The sequence below is a fragment of the Lactuca serriola genome, chromosome 7, assembly GCF_051521515.1.
Source record: "Lactuca serriola cultivar US96UC23 chromosome 7, Lser_US96UC23_V15, whole genome shotgun sequence".
NCBI lineage: Eukaryota > Viridiplantae > Streptophyta > Magnoliopsida > Asterales > Asteraceae > Lactuca > Lactuca serriola.
The window spans coordinates 51,290,334-51,312,318 of record NC_136414.1 but is presented as its reverse complement, the minus strand read 5'-3'; positions in this window follow the sequence as shown (position 1 = coordinate 51,312,318).

Sequence of the window (21,985 nt, the reverse complement as noted above, 5' to 3'; positions counted from 1 at the left end):
AGGGCAACTCGAGATCCCAATTCACGTTGCATACTCGCCCAAAAATGAGAAGTGAAACGAGTATCGCGATCGGAAATGATCTTTAGTGGCACACCATGTCTTGCAACAATTTCATCTAAGTATACTTGTGCTTATTTCTCCATTGGAGCCGTTTCACGCATGGCGAGAAAATGTGCACTCTTAGTCAGGCGGTCGACGATTACCCAAATGCTATCATGTTGTCGAGCAGTCTTTGGCAATTTGGTAATAAAATCCATGGACAGCTCTTCCCATTTCCATACAGGAACACTAAGACTTTCTGGGGTTTCGTATGGTTTTTGGTGCTCTGTTTTAACTTGTAAGCATACTAAGCATTCCTGCACATATCGTCCAATGTCTCTCCTTAATCCAGGCCACCAATAATCAGCTCTTACATCATAGTACATTTTACTTGTACCAGGATGTATTGACAGCTTAGACTTATGAGCTTCATCTAAAATCTTCTGTCTTAATCCACCAATCTTTGGAATCCATAGTCGATTCTTAAATACTTTTAATCCTAGTGGATCATCAAGTAAAACATCAGCATAATGTACCATCCCTTCGTTCTTCACATTTTCTGGCTTTAAGGCCTCAACTTGCCACTTCTCTAGTTCATCAAGAATAGTGAACTTCACCATAGTGTGAGTAATAGTATAGCACATACTATTACAATAAACCTTCCTGCTAAGTGCATCTGCAACCACATTAGCCTTTCCAGGATGGTACAGGATTTTGCAGTCATAGTCTTTGATCAGCTCCATGGCTCGTTGCTATCTCATATTCAGAGTTTCCTAACTGAATATATACTTGAGACTCTTGTGGTTGGTAAACAATTAGCATTTCGTACCAAAAAGATAATGTCTCCAAAGTTTTAGGGCAAATACCACTGCAGCGAGTTCGAGATCATGGGTGGGATAATTCTTTTCATAATCTTTCAGTTGTCTTGAGGCATGGGCTATCACTTTACCACGTTGCATCAACACACAGCCGAGTCCCAATCTTGAAGCATCGCTATATATGGAGAAATCATCATCACCTTCTGGAAGTGATAAGATGGGAGCATGAGTCAAAAGATCTTTTAAAGTCGAGAAAGCTTTTTCTTGGGCTTCACCCCATTCGAACGTTGCTTCCTTTCGAGTAAGACTAGTGAGAGGTACAACCATATGAAAAAAGTCTTTAATGAATCTTCGGTAATAACCCGCAAGACCCATGAAACTACGAATTTCGGAAGCATTACGGGGCACTTCCCAATTTTGTATGAATGGCTTCGATTTTGGTAGGATCTACGGATACACTGTCACCAGAAATAACATGGCCGAGAAATTGAACTTGGCGAAGCCAAAATTCACATTTTGAGAATTTAGCATAAAGTTTTTCCTTTCGAAGAAGTTCTAAGATTTCACAAATATGAACGACATGATCAGCTTCAGACTTGGAATAGATTAGAATATCGCCAATGAATACGATGACAGACTTATCGAGCATGGTGCGACATACTCGATTCATCATATCCATGAATACAGCAGGAGCATTTGTCAAACCGAATGGCATGACAAGGAATTCAAAATGCCCATAACGAGTACGGAAAGCAGTCTTCGGTACATCTTGCTCTTGTACTTTCAACTGATGATGGCCAGATCTCAAATCAATCTTTGAGAAATAGCTAACACCCTGAAGTTGATGCGAGGTAGTGGGTACTTGTTCTTGATAGTCACCTTATTCAGCTCACGATAATCAATGCACATTCACATCGATCCATCCTTCTTCTTTACAAACAATATTGGAGAACCCCAGGGAGAGGTACTCGGTCGAATAAAGACTTTGTCAAGTAATTCCTGCAGTTGGATCATCTCGGCTGGCGCAAGACGATAAGGAGTCTTTGCAATCGGAGCAACACCAGGCACAGGGTCAATTCGGAATTCTACTTGCTTGTCCGGAGGAAGTCTGGGCAGATCATCGGGGAAAACATCAGGATATTCGTTAACAATGGGAACATCATTTATAGTTTTATTCTCCTTTCTTGAGATGTCAACTGTATAGGCTAGATAGATAGGGCAACCCTTCGATATAAATTTACGAGTTTTGAGGAAAGAAATTATTTTTAAGATCCTTTGTTCACCGTAGACATGAATAGGATCTTCCACTTCAATAGGAATGCGTACTATCTTTTCGTAACACAAGAGCTCTGCGTGGTTCTTTGACAACCAATCCATGCCGAGAATAATATCGAAGTTGGGCAAGGAGATAGGGATTAGGTTAGCAAGAAAATTATAGCCTTCAATTTCTATGACGCAATCCCTATAGATTTTATCAGCAAGTAATGATATACTTCCCGTAGTATCTACGTGAAATGGTTGCGCGAGTGCATAGCAAGTAGTTTGAAAAGAATGCGCAAATTCATAAGATACAAAAGAATCTGAGGCACCAGAATCAAATAAGATGTGAGCAGGTCTAGAGTTGACAAGAAATGTACCCGTCACAACATTCGGGTCCTCGCGTGCTTCCTCAGTGGTAATCTGGAATGCAAGACCCTTAGCTTTTGGCACCTCCTCCTTTTTAGCTGGAGTATTCTTTGGTTGTTGGACAGGGACTTGACTTCTCGCCGGTTGTTGAACAGAAGCTTGACTTCCCGTCACTTGGCTGGTAAGAGTAGGGCAAAAACGCTTATTGTGGCCAGTAATACCACATGCATACCAAGTCACATCCTTCCTTGGGCAAGCTGGCTTTATATGACCAGTTTCTCCACACCCATAACAGACAATGGATTCCTTGTCTATTTTGCATTGACCCAGATGATTCCTCCCACAAACACGACATGAAGGCGATTGAATTGAAAAGAATTATGATTTGCCGCGGCCACGAAAAGCACTCTGAGATTGTGCTTGTTTGCTAGGATCAGTTCGAACAGATTAAGCTGGTGGAATAGTGTAAACAGGAATAGTTCTTTCAGTACGTGGATGCTTTGGAGCAGTAAGGGTGGCTCCACGTATCTCTAAGTCATGCTCACGCCTTCAAGCATACTCAACAACTTTATCAAATGACAGAACATCCCGATTGGCTACAAAATCATGGATTTCATGTCGTAGTCCTTCTAAGAATAACTAAATTTTCTCGTCTTCAGTTGGAATATACTTTGCAGCAAACCGTGCTTTTTGATTGAGCTGAGTTTCATACTCATTCACAGTCATTCCTCCTTGTTTAAGCTCAAGGAATTCCTTCTCCAATCTTCTCCTCGTATCTAGAGGACAATACTTCTCTAGCACAAGAGTTTTGAAAAACTCCCAAGATAAATTCTCCTGGTCATATCCGTTAAGAGCTTCATATGTTGCTTCCCACCAGATCAAGGCTTCTCCGATGATCATTGCAGAAGCATAGATAGCCTTGTTTTCATTATCCACATGAGAGACACGAAATACTTTCTCGGTGTTCTGAATCCAAGTTAGAACAACTATAGGATTAAGGACACCAGAAAACTCTGTAGCAACACTACTCTTGAAATCTTTGAACGAGGGACGCTTCACCTTTCCGCTTGAAGATTCTCCAGTGGCTTTCTCTTTTCCTTTATCACCATTCTTTTTGTGTTCTTCGAGAGTCTGTCGAATAACACCAGTAAGTTTACCCAAGAGTCGCTCCTCACGAGGAGATACTGGAGTATTCACTTCCTCGGGTCGAGGACCTCCACCAACCTTAGGGGTATGGCTACTTACTTGTTCAGCCATCGTTCTGAAATTTAGGAGTAATATAGAATTTTAGAATATTAGGATTTATTAAAGCCTAATACTTCACTTAAGTCTTTCCTATGGTTTGTATCCATATACCTATAATGATTCAGTTCATATATTGAACTTCCAATAGTTTAAGTCTAAATACCAATCCGTGGCATTTAGTTCGCTTAAACTACTGCTCTGATACCATGATTAAAAGACCCCAACTCTCATATTTATGAAAGACCCAAACTTTCATACTTCACAATAATATTACTCCAAAACATGCTACTTGCATATTCATAAAAGCAATATTTACATTGATAAAGAGGTTACAAACTACTAGATACAAACCGACTATTACAAAGTGTTATATATTACATAACTACCCAGGATATTGTAATTTATACAAACATAAACTGAAGTACAAAAGTATTATTACAAAATATTCTAATTCTTTCAACAATATATGATTATATTGGTTACTTATCACCTGCAACTGTTAAACATTGATAGGGTAAGCGGTGACGCTTAGTGAGTTCAATAATAGATACAATATAATGTTATGTCATATATACACTTCAATATGGCAGAAGCAAAGAGAATCAAGGAGCAACAAAGGCATATGTGAATCATGTGTTAAGCTTTCCATATCAAACAATGACTTAATTCAAAGGCATACAATCAATGAGACATAACAATTTCCATACTTGATATACATCAATAAAGCTTTGGCCCAAATGACACAAAAGACATAAGATTTCTGATTAACATCTTGGTAGATTTCAAGCTTATAGCCCTGTCTAACCATTTTCCAATGCCATAGAATAGAAGTCATTCTCTTACAGAGACATGCTCTACATGGCCAGAGGCTACGTACTAGTACCAATGTGAATCTAAGTCCTTTCACTGATCACATGGTCAAAGGTATTACTTTTGCTATAAAAATAGCAAATAAAATAACACGGGAAAATAACTCGGAATAATAACACTGAAAAGCACATAGCACATATAAAACATAACATACAATTGTTCCTATATATTGAACTCACCTTGAATTAACCGGGGGTCAAAATAGTAATTTGGGCAGCGCTTCGGCTTTAAATATGACTTTCTATGTTGAAAACCGGGAGCTTAATTGAAAACCGGGCTCTGCGAAGGTAGGGCTTCAAAACCGAAAAGATAAATTTGCCGGGCTTCTCGGGCACTTCGTGGCGTATTTTGAGGGTTATAATCGATACTGGGGCTTCGGGGAATTTGAATATAAAGAAAATATGGAAAAAGGGGTAAAATATGGCAATTTTTAAAGATTACCCGGGAAGGCTCGCAACCCGCCTTTTATAGGGTCGAGGTTCGGAGGGTGCGCTGGAAGAAAGAACACGCGACATAAGGAGGCGATGAAAGATGGCGCAACAGCGAGGCTCGGACGCAGCAGCTGGCTCGAATGCGAGGGTCGGACGCCAGACGGCTCGGCTCGGACGGCTCCAGCGGTGCGAGGCGCGTCGGAAGCTAGTTGGGCCGCGGCTTCGGACGAATCGGAAGGAAACACGTTCAGATCCAGGCAGAGCGGCTATTGTTCATGCGAGATTCCCCGGGTCTTATCCATAATTTCTCGGAAATTGAGCCCCGATCTTCTAAAATCCATAACTTTCGCATACGGGCTCCATTTTTGACGTTCTTTATATGCACGCGTAAGTAAAATTACGTTCTACATATTTCATTTAGACTTCGTCCGCTAATTTTGACTTTAATTTTTAAATTATTATTTTTAACAGACCGGGACAGGTAAATTCGTTAAAAATTCATAACTTCTTCTTCCGACGTCCGTTTTCGTCAGGCTTTTTACTGTTGTACTACTATTGACGAGACCTTCGATTCTCGTTTAGGTCGTGTCGGATAAATATCGCTCGATCTTTATTTCGAGTTTTTAGTTGTCTACTGTTATTCTGAAACTTAGAAAAAATCATAACTTCCTCATACGAAGTCAGATTTTGGCGTTCTTTTTATCGAACTTCTCAGTTTAACGAATACTACGATTTTCATTTAGATCACTAAGGCTAAAAAGTAGTTTATCAAAAACTCACTTTTTTTAAGCCATTCGGCGCCGTGTCGATTTTGTCGCGAATCTTCGATTGGTCATAACTTCTTCTTTATAACTCGGATTTCGACGAGGTTTTCGCCTACAAGTTTCTAACGAGATTATTTACAACTTTCAATAATAAAATTTTACCCATTTAAAATTTTATATTTTCGCTAAATTTCACTATTTGACTTTTAATTGGAATCTCATAAGACTTCCAACATTTTCTGTGTGATTCTAAACATAGTTTTACTTCATTTATAGTAAAAACTATCTGTTAGAACTCAACACTCAATTTCACATAATATTTCACAATTTTATTCATTATAAAACATGATTTCAAAACATGTATGTTACACCATTTCTCATTGGTTGCTATGAAATGTGCACTCTTAGTGAAGCGATCAACGACCACCCAAATCATATCGTGACCGTTCTTTGTTCTGGGCAGTTTAGTGACAAAATCCATAGCAATGTCTTCCCATTTACCCATAGGCACAGATAAAGGTTCTAAACTCCCGTATGATTTCTGATGTTGTGCCTTGACCCTTGCACATGTCACACACTCGGCCACATACCTTGCAATATCAAGCTTCATCGCCGGCCACCAGTAGTAGGGTTTTAGGTCCCTATACATTTTAGTGCTGCCAGGATGAATTAAGTACATGGTTTTGTGAGCTTCTTCCATCAGAAGATCTCTTATCTCTCTTGACTTAGGCACCCAAATTCGATCTTGGAATACCTTCAGTCTGTGACTGTTTGTATCGAACACTAACGTTTTGCACAAACGTTCTCCCTTTCGGTCATTCTTCTTGGAAGCTTCTTCTTGAGCTTTCTTTATATTCTCCACAATGGTCGAGACAACTTCTACTCTCAACGCTCTTGGCATTTTTCTCTCAAGATTGACTTTCCGACTGAGAGCATCAGCGACAACATTTGCTTTACCGGGGTAGTAAAGTATCTCACAGTCATAGTCCTTAAGTAACTCTAGCCAGCTTCGCTGCCTCATATTCAATTCTTTCTGATTAAAGAGATATTAGAGACTCTTATGATCAGTGAAAAGTTTGCACTTCGAGCCATAGAGGTAATGCCTCCATATCTTTAGAGCGAAAACTACCGCTGCCAGCTCCAAATCATGCTCTTTCAGCTGTCAAGATGCATATGCTATCACCTTTTCTCTTTGGGTCAAAACCCAACCCAAACCAACACCAGACGCGTCGCTATAGACAACGAAGTCTTCAACTTCATCGGGTAGAGAAAGAATCGGTGCTTCACATAACTTCTTCTTTAGCAGCCCGAATGCTTCTTTGTGTTTATCACTCCAAACAGAAGTAGCTCCTTTGTGAGTCAAAGTTGTTAGTGGAGTAGCGATCGAAGAAAAGCCTTGGATAAACCTTCGGTAATATCCGACTAATCCCAAAAAGCTTCGGATCTCCATGGGACTTTTCGGTCATTCCCACTTCATCACAACTTCAATCTTTGCTGGATCAACCATTGTCCCTTCTTGGTTGACCACGTGACCCAAGAATTGGACTTCTCGTATCCAAAATTCACATTTGGAGAACTTAGCATACAATTCTCCTTCTTCAAGACTTCCAACACTTCTCGTAAATTTCTACCATGCTCCTCTTGGCTTTTCGAGTAAATAAGAATGTCATCTATGAACACTATCACAGATTTATCAAGGAACGGTTTACAAACCCTGTTCATTAAATCCATGAATGTTGCTGGAGCATTGGTTAGTCCAAACGACATAACCAAAAACTCGTAGTGTCCATCTCGTGTTCTGAATACAGTATTTTCGATATCCTGCTCCCTCACCTTCAGCTGATGATATCCTGACCTTAGGTCGATCTTTGAAAAATAACTTGAACCTTGTAGTTGATCGAACATGTCATCAATCCTCGACAACGAATATCTGTTATTTATTGTTGACTTGTTCGCCTCTCTGTAATCGATGCACATTCTCATACTTCCATCTTTCTTATTTACGAATAACACCATATCTCCCCAGGGTGATGAACTAGGTCTAATGAAACCGTTGTCCAACAACTCCTGAAGTTGCATCATCAGATCCTTCATCTCCGTTGGTGCTAGTCGGTAAGGTGCTTTTGCATTGGCGTCGTCCCTGGTAACAAGTCTATTATGAAATCCACTTGTCTATCAGGCGGTAATCCGGGAAGATCTTCGGGAAATACTTCCGGATAATCACACATAACAGGAATACTCTGCATCTCCTTTTTCTCCTTCTTAGCATCGATCACGATTGCCAAATATGATGTACATCATTTGGCCAAACACTTTCTGGCCTTCATTAGATAAATGATTCAAGAATTTACTTTGTTTGTCCCCATACACCATAAATGACTCTTTTCCTGGCGGGTTTACTTTGACTATCTTCTTCTTGCATAATATCTCAGCACATTGGCGCTAAGCCAATCCATTCCCAACACAATGTCGAAACCGTTTAGTTCAATAAGCAATAATTCCTCGTGGAACTTATTCCCATTCAAATCAATCAAGATGTTTTTCATACGATGGCTAACAGTTATAAACTTACCACTAGCAACTTCGACTAATAAAGCATTATCTAGTCTATCGACAGGCAAAGCTAGTTTCCTACCAAATTCATGCGAAATAAAGGAGTAGTTGGCTCCATAATCAAATAAAATTTGGGCGGGCAATTTGTTTATGAGAAGGGTACCTAAAGCGACATCAGCTTCATCTTTTGTAGCCTCAAGTTTCATCTGAAAGGCTCTCGCCTTCGGCTTTGGCGGAATATTGGGTTTTGCTGCCTCCTTCTTTTTAGGACAGCCCTTCAAAATTTGCCCCTCTTCATTACACCCAAAGCACACACTTTTGTTGGATAGACACTCATTGGCATAATGCCCCGCCTTTCCACACTTGTAGCAGGTCACATCCTCGCTACATGTCCCAAAGTACTTTTTTCTTGCACTTTTCACACCATTTCGATTCGCCCCCTTTTCCTCCTCCAAACTTTTTCGAATAAGTTTTCGAAAATTTGCCTTTCTTTTTGGAACTTGAAGTTCCTTCAAAATTTCTCTTATCACCAACTTCAACCTTGTTGGCGGTTCTTCCCTTGATCATGTCCTCAACAGACTTGGTAACCCAAATAGTTGCCTCCAGAGTACGTGCCTGACGTACTGGCACAACGTACTCCCATGGGAGTCCTTTTGCGTACCGGTCAACTTTTGTCAGCTCATCTAGGACGATGCGCAAAGCAAACTCCATTTTGTCTGTAAAGGCATTGGTGTAATCGTCGACTGACATGCTGCCTTTTGTCAATGTCAAAAACTTGTTCTCCAACTCTAGTAGATTTTTGGGCCGAGAAGAACTTGCAGTTGAGTTGCACCAAGAACTCTGCCTAAGTCAGTTGCAGTGGCTCATTAGGGATTAGGGTCTTCCCCAGAGTGTTCCACCAACGAAAAGCTCCACCCCTGAACCGGCGTACTGTGAAAGTGGTCTGCAACTTGCCTCTGGAACCACACGTCATGAAGGCTAGCTCCAATTCTGAGATCCAATCCATAACTCCGGTCGGATCTTCCTTTCCAGTGAAGGTCGATGGTTTGCAAGTCGAAAAGTCTCTGTACTTGCATCCAAGTCCATCAATTCCTCCCTCATGGTGGTTTTGTCTAACTAACGGTGGGTTGGCTTGACCAACAGTCCCACTGAAGTTACCTCCTTCTGATTGCCCTTCATTCAACTTGGACTGTCCAATCGGCATTGAAAGTTCTTCACGATTCTGCCGAAGCAGACGTCTAGTTTCATCCATTTGATGATCCAACATCGTCTGAATCATCAGTTGTACACCAACCATTGTTATTGGCTCAGGTGTTGCTGCTACAATAGGTACTCACTCAACCACAAGTGGTTGATTCCGGTCTTCGTTCACATTTCCAACTCCACTTCTAGTTCTTACCATTTTTGATCTACACACCGAATAAGGTGACTTTAGATCCTCAACCACGATAGATAATTAAATCATCCTTATCACTCTGAAACGTTTACATGCTAGTTCTAATACCGTAGTCATACGCTTAGAATCCTAAACACATAAGCTTTCCAGATCCGGTTCGCAACAAACCATAGATCCGAACAAATAATATTGTAGCACCTGGTTCTTGGTACGTATTCTCTTGTTATATACTTTGCATTTTGGCCTTGGACTCGGCGATTTGAAGGTCCAACTCGCCGAGTAGAAGCGAGAAGGGACACGAGACTTAAGTGGTGGACTCGGCGAGTCGGTCCCCGAACTCGGCGAGTAGACCCTGTTTGGACAAAAACCCTAATCTGAGGGTTTGCACCCTATTTAAACACCTTAACTCGGTCTCTTTAGTCCCATTTGCTCCCAGAAGACCCCCATAGCAAACCCTAGCCGTTATTAAAGCAATCTAAGGCATTTAGAGTGATTTTGGTGCTTTTGTGATCCAAGGAAGGAAGGAAAAGCTTGAAGGATCAAGAGGAGGCTAGAAGGATTTGGTTTTGAGCATCATTTGCTGACTTCAGAAGGTATAAAGTCTATACCTTGCTTTCTCTTTTGATAGATCCCATTTTGTGGAGTTTTAGGGCTTTTCTAAGCCATTTTGGTCACCAACCATGATTGCAAGCATGGGTTGAGGTTGATGTTTCGGATCTAGGTCCTTAGAAGGGTTACAAGGCAGAAAGGAGTTGCTTTTGCACTCAAAGAAGACCACATGCATTGTGAGAGCTTGTTTTAGGACCTTTTAAGCTCAAAGTCCCATGCAAGCACGTAAAGGTTGTAACTTTACGTGCTAGATCGGTTGTAGAAGCATAGATCTACCTTTTGATCAAGGGTTGTACATCAGAAATCGAAGATTTAGTGAGTGAATGTGACCAACTCGACGAGTCCAAGGTTCTGTCCCATATCAGTTGAGGGTCTTAAGGACCCAGTTGAGTGTGGAAAGGTTTTAGGAAGGTCCCGGGGAGTGACCCAACATTTTGGACTAAGCCATTGTTCTGGAAGTTCATTGGACTCGGCGAGTGCATGAACTGTCACACCCCAAAACCGGAACGGCGGAAACGTTCGGGGGCGGAGGACGTCATGTTAAGTATCATGAGATATGTATATGGTAAGCAAGTAATAAACAACCATTTCATTTTAAAAGAAAGTGTTTACAAAGTGTGTTCACAAACATAGAATTCATACACAAATAACAAAATAAGACTTGAAGCTGAAATGCTTCATCTTCTAAATCCCCAGCACGAGCACCTGTCTAATAGCCTCCTGAGAATACAAGTTATTTGAAAGAGTTGATCAGCAATTAAGCTGGTGAGTTCATAAGATTTTAGTGATGTGAGTAAGCTGTAAAGTGTTGTTTGAAAATGTATATGTAAAAGTATTGTACGCTGTAAGTTCTGTTTTGAAAAGTTCGCTTGTTCCTCTAGAAAATCCTATATTTCCTACTTTAATGGAAGTTAAGTAAAATGACATTACAAGCCTTTCTATGTGTACTGAGTGGGTACAAGTTATATATACTCAGAGTAAATAAACAATCGATTGTGCGCATCTACCCTAAACTCACAACCCAACGGGGAATAGTAAGTAGGGCGGATAACACACATTCCATTGGTTATTAGATCGTTTTCATATATAACCTTGGTGTATTCACTTGTTACTCATGGAGTTATTTGTAATTGTTCTGTTATATCTAAAGGAGAGTTCTTTCAAGAAAACCTATTTTTCTTATAATAAAATATTGACTACGGTGATTACTTTTATAATAGCTTTGTTTATACTGCTATATATAATCTGATATCGGGTAGATAGTTAATTGGGGGAATCTGCCCTAAGCCCACATCCAACGGGAGCAGGACGTCGGGGGAAAACACACATTTAATTATCTATTTGATATTAGTCTTATATATAAACATGGTGTATAAACCAAGGTGTTATAAAGTTAATTCACCAAAAGTCTCTAAAACTGTACTGGCTTAATTAAAATGGATTAAGCCCTTATCTGGGAAATCTCTAGTTTTGTATATCAAAAGTACTGACTTTGAAAATTATGTTTTGTACTAGAAAAACTGTGCTTCGACTCTGTGATTTATAACCTGATCCATAATTGGTACCCTTATGATGACTTAATGTATTCTAAGCATAAATATATATAGATTCGGGTAGATAATATATTGTGGGAACTCAGTTCAAGACCACAATCCAACGAGAACATGCAATGAGGCGGAAAACACACATCCTATTAGTTGTTGGAATCTATTAGCATATATGTATCCTATAGTGTTTACATTAAGGAATCATAAGATTAGCATTATGGTCCTAACTTTTAAAGTAGCCTTCTACCAAGACTCGATTGTTTTGAAAGCAGTCTTCTACCAAGACTCTACTGTTATGAAAGCAGTCTTCTACCAAGACTCTACTGTTCCTTTTGTCAACTGAAAAGTACATTCTCCCTAGTTTATAACCTATCTCGAATAAACAATAGATTAACCTTCAAGTGTTACCGACACTTTATGAAAGTAATGGGAGAAATGAGTACCCTGATGTCGTTTATAATGACATACAGAGGTACTATCAACCTAAAAACATATTTGTTTTATTACGGTCATAATGTGAAAGCTAGAACCCCTACCAACCGCTCTCATGTATGGAGATTGAGGGAACCAAACGCGACCCGAGAAAATCCATGCAAGTCGTGTAATTCACATTAAAGTTAGATCCTGTCTGCGTGTTGTCATGCTATAGCAAATTAACTTGTTTGTTATGTTCTGTTCTGGTGTTGTTCTGTTCTGTTCTGGTGTTGTTCTGTTATGTTTTGTTCTGATATTGACTCTTTGTGTGCTTCATTGTACTAGAAGTAATGAATAGCATTCTCTTAAACTATACCTATAATAGCTTACTAATGCTCTAACTGGACTGTTACCGAAAAGACTCATTTATCTACAAAGTTATGCTTATACTTTAAAATGGAGTTTTGTATAACTATAAAGTAACATAACCTTTAAAAGAGTTTTGAAATGTTTTAACAACTTATAAATAACATAAGTAACATTTTGAAAGATGTTTATAACAAACATTTACACAATTATCATTGTGTTCAACTTGTATCCCCCCTAAAACAATTAAAATAGTTAAAATATTCATTACAGGTTATGAACTCACCTGATGTGGGTGATTCGAACGGGTATGCGTGTACGGATGAGAAGTTCCACGAATGAAGTTCCGAGACACAATAAGTCCTAAATGATATTTAAGGACACATAATGACATGAATATAGTGTTTATAAACAACTATATGAAAGATAACACCTTCCGGGACTAGGAAACACCTTGGCTAGGTGTTGGACTTATATGTGATTCAAAATAGGAAGGTATAAGGCACACATATGAGTTTACTACCATGAGTTCATGGCCCAAGGGAGTTTACGGCCGTAAACTCATGGTTACTCATGTGTTAGTGCAAGTTTGAAAGCTAGGGAATGTTTTAGGGACATTAGCTTTAACCTAGGATGAGAAAGACCACTTCTTTTGGCACTTTTGGGGTGTTCACGGACCAAATGAGTTTACTACCATAAAATCATGGCCAAATATACTTACGAGGGTCCTAAAGGTCATAAAGAAGCATTCTAAATTCATGCATAAGCCCTTGGAAGTGTTTGTGGCATCAAAACACTTCTATTTTGAGTTTACGGCCCATGGACCATTTGGTCATGTGTTTGCGGCCGTAAACACTTATTGGTGATGATATTTTGGTTATTTTGGGTCCTAGACACATCATGGTAAAGGGCTATGCTTGTCTCTTGGCTTATGGAAGGCATTTAGGGCATTTTGGCACCCTAAAATGGAGTTCACAACCCAATAACTTCCTTGGTCGTGAACTCGCTTCTTGCCTTGTTTCTTAATGTTTTGGGGGTCTAAAACAAGTAATGGTAGTCTCTATTTTTAGTCCCAAGGCTTGGAGGGACATTGGGCACACTTTGGCCCCTATAAAGGAGTTTACTCTCCAAGATGTTCTTGGGCGGTAAACTCCCAAATCTTGTTGTTTTGGCTTGATTTTCATGTTATTAAGGCATATAACACACTTATATACACTCTAGGTTGAAGTACTCACAGTTGGGGGTGATCGGGTGAAGATCCTTGAGAGAGAAAATCGACTTTTCTCTAGCTAGAAATGTAACAAATGAATCCAAAATGGCTAAATTTTCTTTATATAGCCTTGAGGGTTTTTGGTCCGAATACCGTTTTTGGATAGTAAATTCAAAACTCTTGAAGTTTTGGACATTTAATGTTATGTAATAAACCCTAGGGTATCCTCTCTCCTGATATTCTTTGAAGCACTAACTTGAAGACACTCAAACTTATTCCAATAAGCTTGAAAGTTAGGAAAAACAGACTTGGCTTTTATTGAAGTGGATGGTTTCACTGAATGGAAATTTTTCGGTTGTCACATCATGAACGGACTCGGCGAGTCCAAGGCAATCTTCTTAGAACTCGACGAGTTGTTCATCAACTTGGCGAGTCGAGGACAGAACTTGTTCATCAGATGAAGGTGGAATCGACGAGTTGTTCATCAACTCGGCGAGTCGGATGAGTTTTCATGTGTCATTCATATGAGAGAAGAACTCGTCGAGTTGACGGCCCAACTCGACGAGTAGAAGCGGGTTTAAGGACAATTGGAAGGATAGGGACTCGGCGAGTTGGCAAGCCAACTCGGCGAGTCCCGTCAATTGGAAATTGACTTTGTCCTTGACTTGACTTGATCAAGGGTAAAATGGTCATTTTACCAAAAGAGTAGATATCAGACTCTGATAGTGTGTTTTGTGGGATTTATAGCCGGAGGATTTCTGGAGCAGCAACAGCAGCAGATAGAGAGTTCCCGCACAGATCAGCAGCTACTATGAGGTGAGTTACCTTCCAGTAGCGGTGGGTCTACGGCCACAATGTCGGCCCACCAGTAGGGATCGTATGTTAGATGTTTGTCTTTGTGATATCCGTCTGTGTTGCTACTACCTAATATGTTATATGCTAGCGTGATATGATATGTGATAGTGATAGAGTTCGGTTGTTAGGACCGAAAGGGTAGGTTAGGCACCCGAGATATGCCTAACAGTATGTTATGATATGTTTAGCTGCTAGCATGATATGTTATATGAGATAGAGGTAGTAGAAGGGGGAAAGGTCCCCAAGATTCAGTCGTTAGGACCGAAGGGTAGGTCGGACACCCCAGATATGTCTGACGATAGATTATGCTATGATATGTGTGATAGTAGTAGTAGGGGGTGAAATAGTCCCTGAGGTTCGATTGTTAGGACCGAAGGGTAGTCAGCACCCCATAATAGCTTGACATGGGTAGGTCAGCGCCCCATAATGGCTTGACACGGGTAGGTCGGCACCCCAAAATGGCCGTACGGGTAGGTCGGGCACCCCAGAAATGTCTGGCAGTATGTATGGGATATAATTGTATGGTATGTGGTATGATGGGGGAACTCACTAAGCTTTGTGCTTATAGTTTACAATTTTGTTTTCAGGTACCTCTTCAGCGAAGGGGAAAGAGTTGGCGCGGTAGCGGCACATCATACATACACACATTGGTTTCTCCGCATTATGAGATGTTCTGGGATTGTACTCTGACATTATGATTATTTTCATGCTTTGGTTTTCAGACACGAGATATGTTTTATGAAATGATATGTTCGGATGATGTTTTACTACTAAAGTTTTGTTAACCACTTAATTTAAAATGAAATTTTTGGGCGTGAAAATTTGGGTCGTTACAAATATCATATATGGCAAACATATAACATTTAGCACATAAAAGCATTTTAGGCAACTTTCCTAAAATAAACTAGTGCTCGCGTCTAAAATATGACAGACATTTATCACAAAATTTTCACTTAGCATTCTAAGTTTAAGTCTAGAAATCCTACAAATTCCTAAAGTAATTTAAGAGTAAATCCATTGATTTAAAAAAGTTGCGGAATTTGTCCCCAAAACATTACATGATAAAATAAGATTTATCAAATCATTTCTTAAAGAAATGTATTTTCATTATATATCAAAACTCGGGATGTCATGTTCCAATACAAACACAAAAGCATAAACAATAAAACATAGACCTTACATAGTTATATACAACTACTGGTCTATAAACAAAAAACATCTTCACAACTTCCCCAACTTATGCTCTCGCGTCACTACCTGTAATACAAAGAAACTGAGTGGGTCAGGCTTGGGAGCCTGGTGAGCATATAGGGTTTTCAACCCACAACAAATAATTATATTTAGTTTCAACAACCAAAAATAACCCGATTACCCATTCCCGTTATCCTCACTTTACGTCCCTATGACAACAACTATTACAAGGGACCTAATCTAGAATTTTCATCGGGACGGACACTACTGTAGAGGGGTTTCCTCAACAATAAATGTCCTAAGGCAACCATGAGGGGGATAGAATACAACAAATGAACACCCAAGTTCACTACACATATAGGTTATGAGTTTGCTAACGTTCCACTGATGTGTCTAGAAAAGTCTATGGTCGTCATCCATATTTTGTTGGACTACTAAATCACAATCACATCGAGGCCTCTCATCATTTTTATTTCATCACACATCACTATCTACCCATGTTCTAACCAAAATATTTGTAGATAAAGTATACTTGTTTATATACAGCTTAAAACCTGTATAACATATTCATTCAATAGTCATACCACATAAGAAATAATATATAATCACATAGCACGTATTTCATAGAGTATAATTCATATATGTGTATTATCAGAAAGTAACTACACACTTACTCATATCATATATCCAATACATTCATCAATAATTGTATTAAAATCGTGTATGTGAAATGGACTATGCACTCACTTGATCAGAAGATGATCGGACAGCACTACGACTCTAAGAGTAGTATTCTTCAGTGAAACCGAAAGATCTTCACACATTGGGCTTCTTGCAAGCAGAGCTTCGGCTCGGAAACTCTTTTCTTCACGGGATCTTCGGAGCTTCGGGACTCGCTTCGGGTCTCGGGATGATATCGGGGCTTCAGGGGTATAAATTGCACGTAAAACGATGTAATACAGGAGAGAGTAAAGGAATTGAGCAACAAAACTCGGCTGGCCATCAACTTCTATTTATAGGGCCATTTTCTGTACTCACGTCGTGAGATTATAGTGCTCACGTTGTGAGCTCAGTAGGTCACTGCGTTCGTCATTTGTCCACTTGCTCTGGAGGGTGTCCAGTATGTTCTCACGTCGTGAACACTGTGCTCACGTCATGAGCTCTGACACAGCCTCGAAGTTTGTGTTCCGAACTTCAGAAATTCATATCTCTCACATACGAGCTCCGTTTTCGACGTTCTTTATATGCACGCATAGGTGAGATTATGCTCTACAACTCTCGTTTAGATTCCGTCGGCTAATTTTGAATTTATTTTTATTATATTATTTTTCGTAGGTCGGGACAGGAAAACTCCGTTAGAAAATCATATATTCTTCATCGGATATCCGTTTTCGTCTATATTTTCACCATTGTGCTACTATCGACGAGATATTCGATTCTCGTTTAGATTGTTTCGGCTAGAAACCACTCGATCTTATATTCGAACTTTGGGCTGCATACCGCTAAGTCGAAACTTCGAAAAATCATAACTTCCTTATACAAAGTCAGATTTAGACGTTCTTTTAATGCACACTCTCGGTTTAACGTATTCTATGACTTTCTTTTATATCACTAAGCCTAGATATCGTTCTATCTTAAATTCATATTTTACGTCATTCAACGTCATGCCGGTTCTGTCGCGAAACTTCGATAAGTCATAACTTCTTCGTTATAACTCGGATTTCAGCATTCTTTATATATTCGAAAACCTCGTCATGACCACTACCACATCCTTCATAGATATCGGGTTTATCTAACATTTCATTTTGACGTTTATTTTTTATCCTTAATTCATTTAAGTCACATAATTTAACACAAAACACATAATACTCAAATAATACATCTTTATTATTTCAAAACGGGTTATAAAGGTTAACCTAGACTATTAAATCATCATTAATGCCTAGCTTAGAAACACAGGCTACATCAACTACAAATGGGTGTACAAGTCTCAAACCCATCCTAAAGTGGATGCACATAATGAGGATCAAAGTCTCAATTCAAAACATGAAATTCTATACACATTTCAAATATGCATTATAAAATAAATTCATGAATACACATATATTACATATAGTATTCCATATATAGTTTATGCACATATGAAATTAAATCAAGAAATATATAAAGTACGAGAATATAGTAGAGGACATGTGTTCTTAAGTAATATACTCACCTTTTTTCGACTAAACAATCAACACTAAATCTTCATAATACTATCAATGTAAGAAAATTTTTGGTCATAAACATCCTTCTCAATCATTAAACCCTTTCATATCTCCCAATATAATCATACGGATACCCTAAATAACATATAGACTTTAACTAAATTAAATTATTAAAGTCTCATAGTATGGCCATGTAACCAAAACCAATATATTTATATAATTTCTCTATATTTCTGAAATCCTCATATATATATATATATATATATATATATATATATATATATATATATATATATATAGGTTCATGTGTTCCTAGCATCTATTGTGTGCCCGTAAGCATAAATATAGACCAGTGGATGAAATAGAATCAATGGTCATGATCCGAGGGTCTATGATATTAAAATAGGGTAACATGTACCATATAATCACACAAATGTAACACCCTGCTTTGGATCATTCTGTGATTTAGGTCTGCGGGCCGAAAGTTGATTGTGTAAAGGCTTTAGGCCTTAAGGAGGCGAAGTTTCGTCCTTGTATAAGGAGGTAATGATGGTTGCGAGATCTTAACCTTTGAATTGCGTTTTGGGACGAAGGGTAAAAAAGGAAAATCATGGGCCAGGGTCTTGCATGAAAAATGGGTTTTTGTTCAAGAAGTTTTCAGTCCAAGATACCGAGATAATATTGTGGGGCTCTTTAATACCTTTCTGTGGATATAAAGATCATCGAAAACGGAGTTGGAACGAATAAGTTATTACCGCTAGAAGTTAGGAATGTTTTGGGCTTAGTTTAGTATGTTGGGCATACTAGGTATCCCTAGTACGTTGGCCGTACGCGATCAAAACACAAACCCTATTTTAATGGTTTGTGCCTTATTTAAGCTCCTTAACTTCCCCAAACCCATTCCATTCTCAGCCTCCACCTCTCCAACACCCTCCCTTGAAACCCTAACCCTAGTTTGAACTTTGTGAGCATAAAAAAAGTGTTTTTGAGTGCTTTGGAGTGTGCTTGGTGCATCATGGAGAAGAAGGAGTGAAAGATCTAGTATGCTCAAGAATCATATTAAAGTGATATTGCAAATTAACATATGATACTAGTGGGTCACACAAACAACAACTTGATATAATTGATTATTTATTAGAAATAAGATTTGAATAAATATTTATTTATTGATATTCTAAGAGAGTAGGTTAAGAGTGATTAAGTTTTTGTTATCAATCTCATAATTTAAAATAACAAATTGCTCTTAATAACTTATTTTTTTCTCCTTTAAAATTGTTTTTCAGACATCTAAAGAAACAAACTCAAAGTAGGTCCTCTATTTTTTCTAAGATAGTTTCTAATTTTCTATTATATATATATTCTAAATGAAATTGAAAGTTTAGGTAGGTCCTAGGACCTATGTTAGGGATGTCAAACCCAACAAATAATAGGGGTACAATAGACTCCAAATACACTGCTTTAATGCACTAAAAAGTAGTACAAGGCAAGCAGGGTCGAACCACAGAGACACGAGACAAAAGTCTATACCTCTTTGCGTAAGGTACTTTGGTCACAAAGGGGGGTTGGTTTGCAAAAGTAAATAACTAAATAACAATCTATTTTAAAAGCATGCACAAAATGAAATAGATTTGTAAACAAATTGATTGAATGGTTCTAGTTCTAGTTCTCAATGTTGTTGTTCAACTTGATTATGACTTGATGTAATTCAAGATTGCTATTCTATGTTGGTACTGAAAGATATTAACACGCTCTAATACCTCTCGCTTGCCAAATTATCTAACCAAAACACGCTCTTTGATTAGACCTAGCTATACTAATTCAACCTAAACATGCTCTTAGATTGTATTGAAAAACTGCATTAAGTTTTGTACAAGCTTCCCAACAATGTTCATTTCTTCTCATACGCTCGGAAGTGTGAAAACATGTGATATATGTTTTACAATAAGAAAACTTATTGTTTGTTACCAATTATTAACTCAATAGAACGATTAGGTGCCCTAGAAGTTAATTAACTGTACAAAAATTCAATTCATGAAAGTGGCCAATAAAACACAAATCAAATTCAAGGATTCTAGTTTAAACAAAAACATAATCACTAGAATAGAATCACAAATCAAGCATCAAATCATATGCCTCAAGTCAACCAATCAACATGTTTTGAACAAGAACTATAAACTAGGGTTTCTTAGCCACATATGGCTAAGAACAAATCAAACAAGAATAAATATGGAATTGGAATGTTTAATCCTTACAAAAATGAAATCAAAGTGTTTGCAATGATTAGGTATTCTCAAAAGCTACAAGAATTCTCCCCAAAATCACCCAAGATCGCCCAAACTGCTCCCAAAACCATTCTCCCTTCAAATGACGTTCTTCTGCTCTTTTAATTAAAGTTCATGTGACTTGCCATAAGGCCATGCATTTTTGGCATGGCCATGCCTTTTGCCCATGTGTTTTTTGGCATGGCCATTTGTCTTGATCATTTGTTTTTGGCATGGCCCATGTTTTTTGCTAAAATTCCAAAAAGTCTTCACTGTTGGCTCCATCTTTAATCTAGCTTCACCACGAGTCATGTTGCTCAAATATAAGATGACAAAGGACAAACACGACCCATGTCGGTTTGACAATAATCGCGTTTCAAACATAGTCCTTTTGCTATGATAATAATGCACAATGACTCGGGTTCCATCTTCATGTTTTATGCCATGGAATGACCGGTTCATCTTCTCCTCATGTTCCAAAGCTCCAAGCTCCACACATCCATGCTCCATAATGCCTGCAAAATAAATCAAAAATGGTGAAGTACCATACATTCTTGATGAAATATAAAATTGCCCTAATAATCAACTAAATGCAAGAATTATGAAGTAGAATGCTATAAAAGGACGGAAATAAACATGCAAAATAGGTGCATAAATTGCACCTATCAAACCTCCCAAAGCTTAGACCTTTCTTGTCCTCAAGAAAGAACAAAATTGAGAATCAACCTAGAGAAGATGATAGGCGAATAAAAAAAACTAAGATGAAGAGAATGGAAGGAACGAAAAGGACTAAATGGAATTAAGAGTGCATGCATGCAATAAAAGAAGAACTAATGAAAATAACATATGTACAAAAAGATTTTTTTTTCAAACATTAATGCAATGAACAAAACAAACGAACATATTCAATCCAATTAACCTCATTATGTCATACAGTCGAAGGTGTACCTGTCGGGCCTTGAGATAACTTGACATTAACCCCACAAATATATATATAACATGTAAAACAAGGTTTTTGGCCATTCCCTAACGCAACTCAACAAAATCAAAAGTTACAGCACTTGTTCACTTTTATAGGTATTGGGTTAGCACCTGGAACAAATTATGGTCTTACTCCTGTGAAAACATGTTATGCAAAATATGCTCAATCATTTTCATTTTACAAAGCATGACAATGACCGACTCCAACTATTTGTTAACTAGCAACAATCTTTTTCTAAAAATTCCCTAATATTTACCCAGATTGGTTACATGCTTCAAACCACTTACACCATTCAAAGTAGTTTACAGTCGGTTCCAATGTTTACAGCCAAACATTTTTCCCAAACACATTATTCAATTAAACTATAAACATAAATATATACAAACTATCTAATTATATTTTTATACAAATAAAGCTCATGACTTTCTTTGAAATCCATGTAACGGGCTTCTAACCAACACATCCAAATCAGAGGACCTTAGTGTGCTAGATTTAAAGAGATCCCTCGGGTTTACTTGCCCGAACCTCAAAGGCCACAAATTAGCTTTATTTGTTATTATTAAGTTCATGACTTTCTATGGAACCCGTGCAACGAACTTTT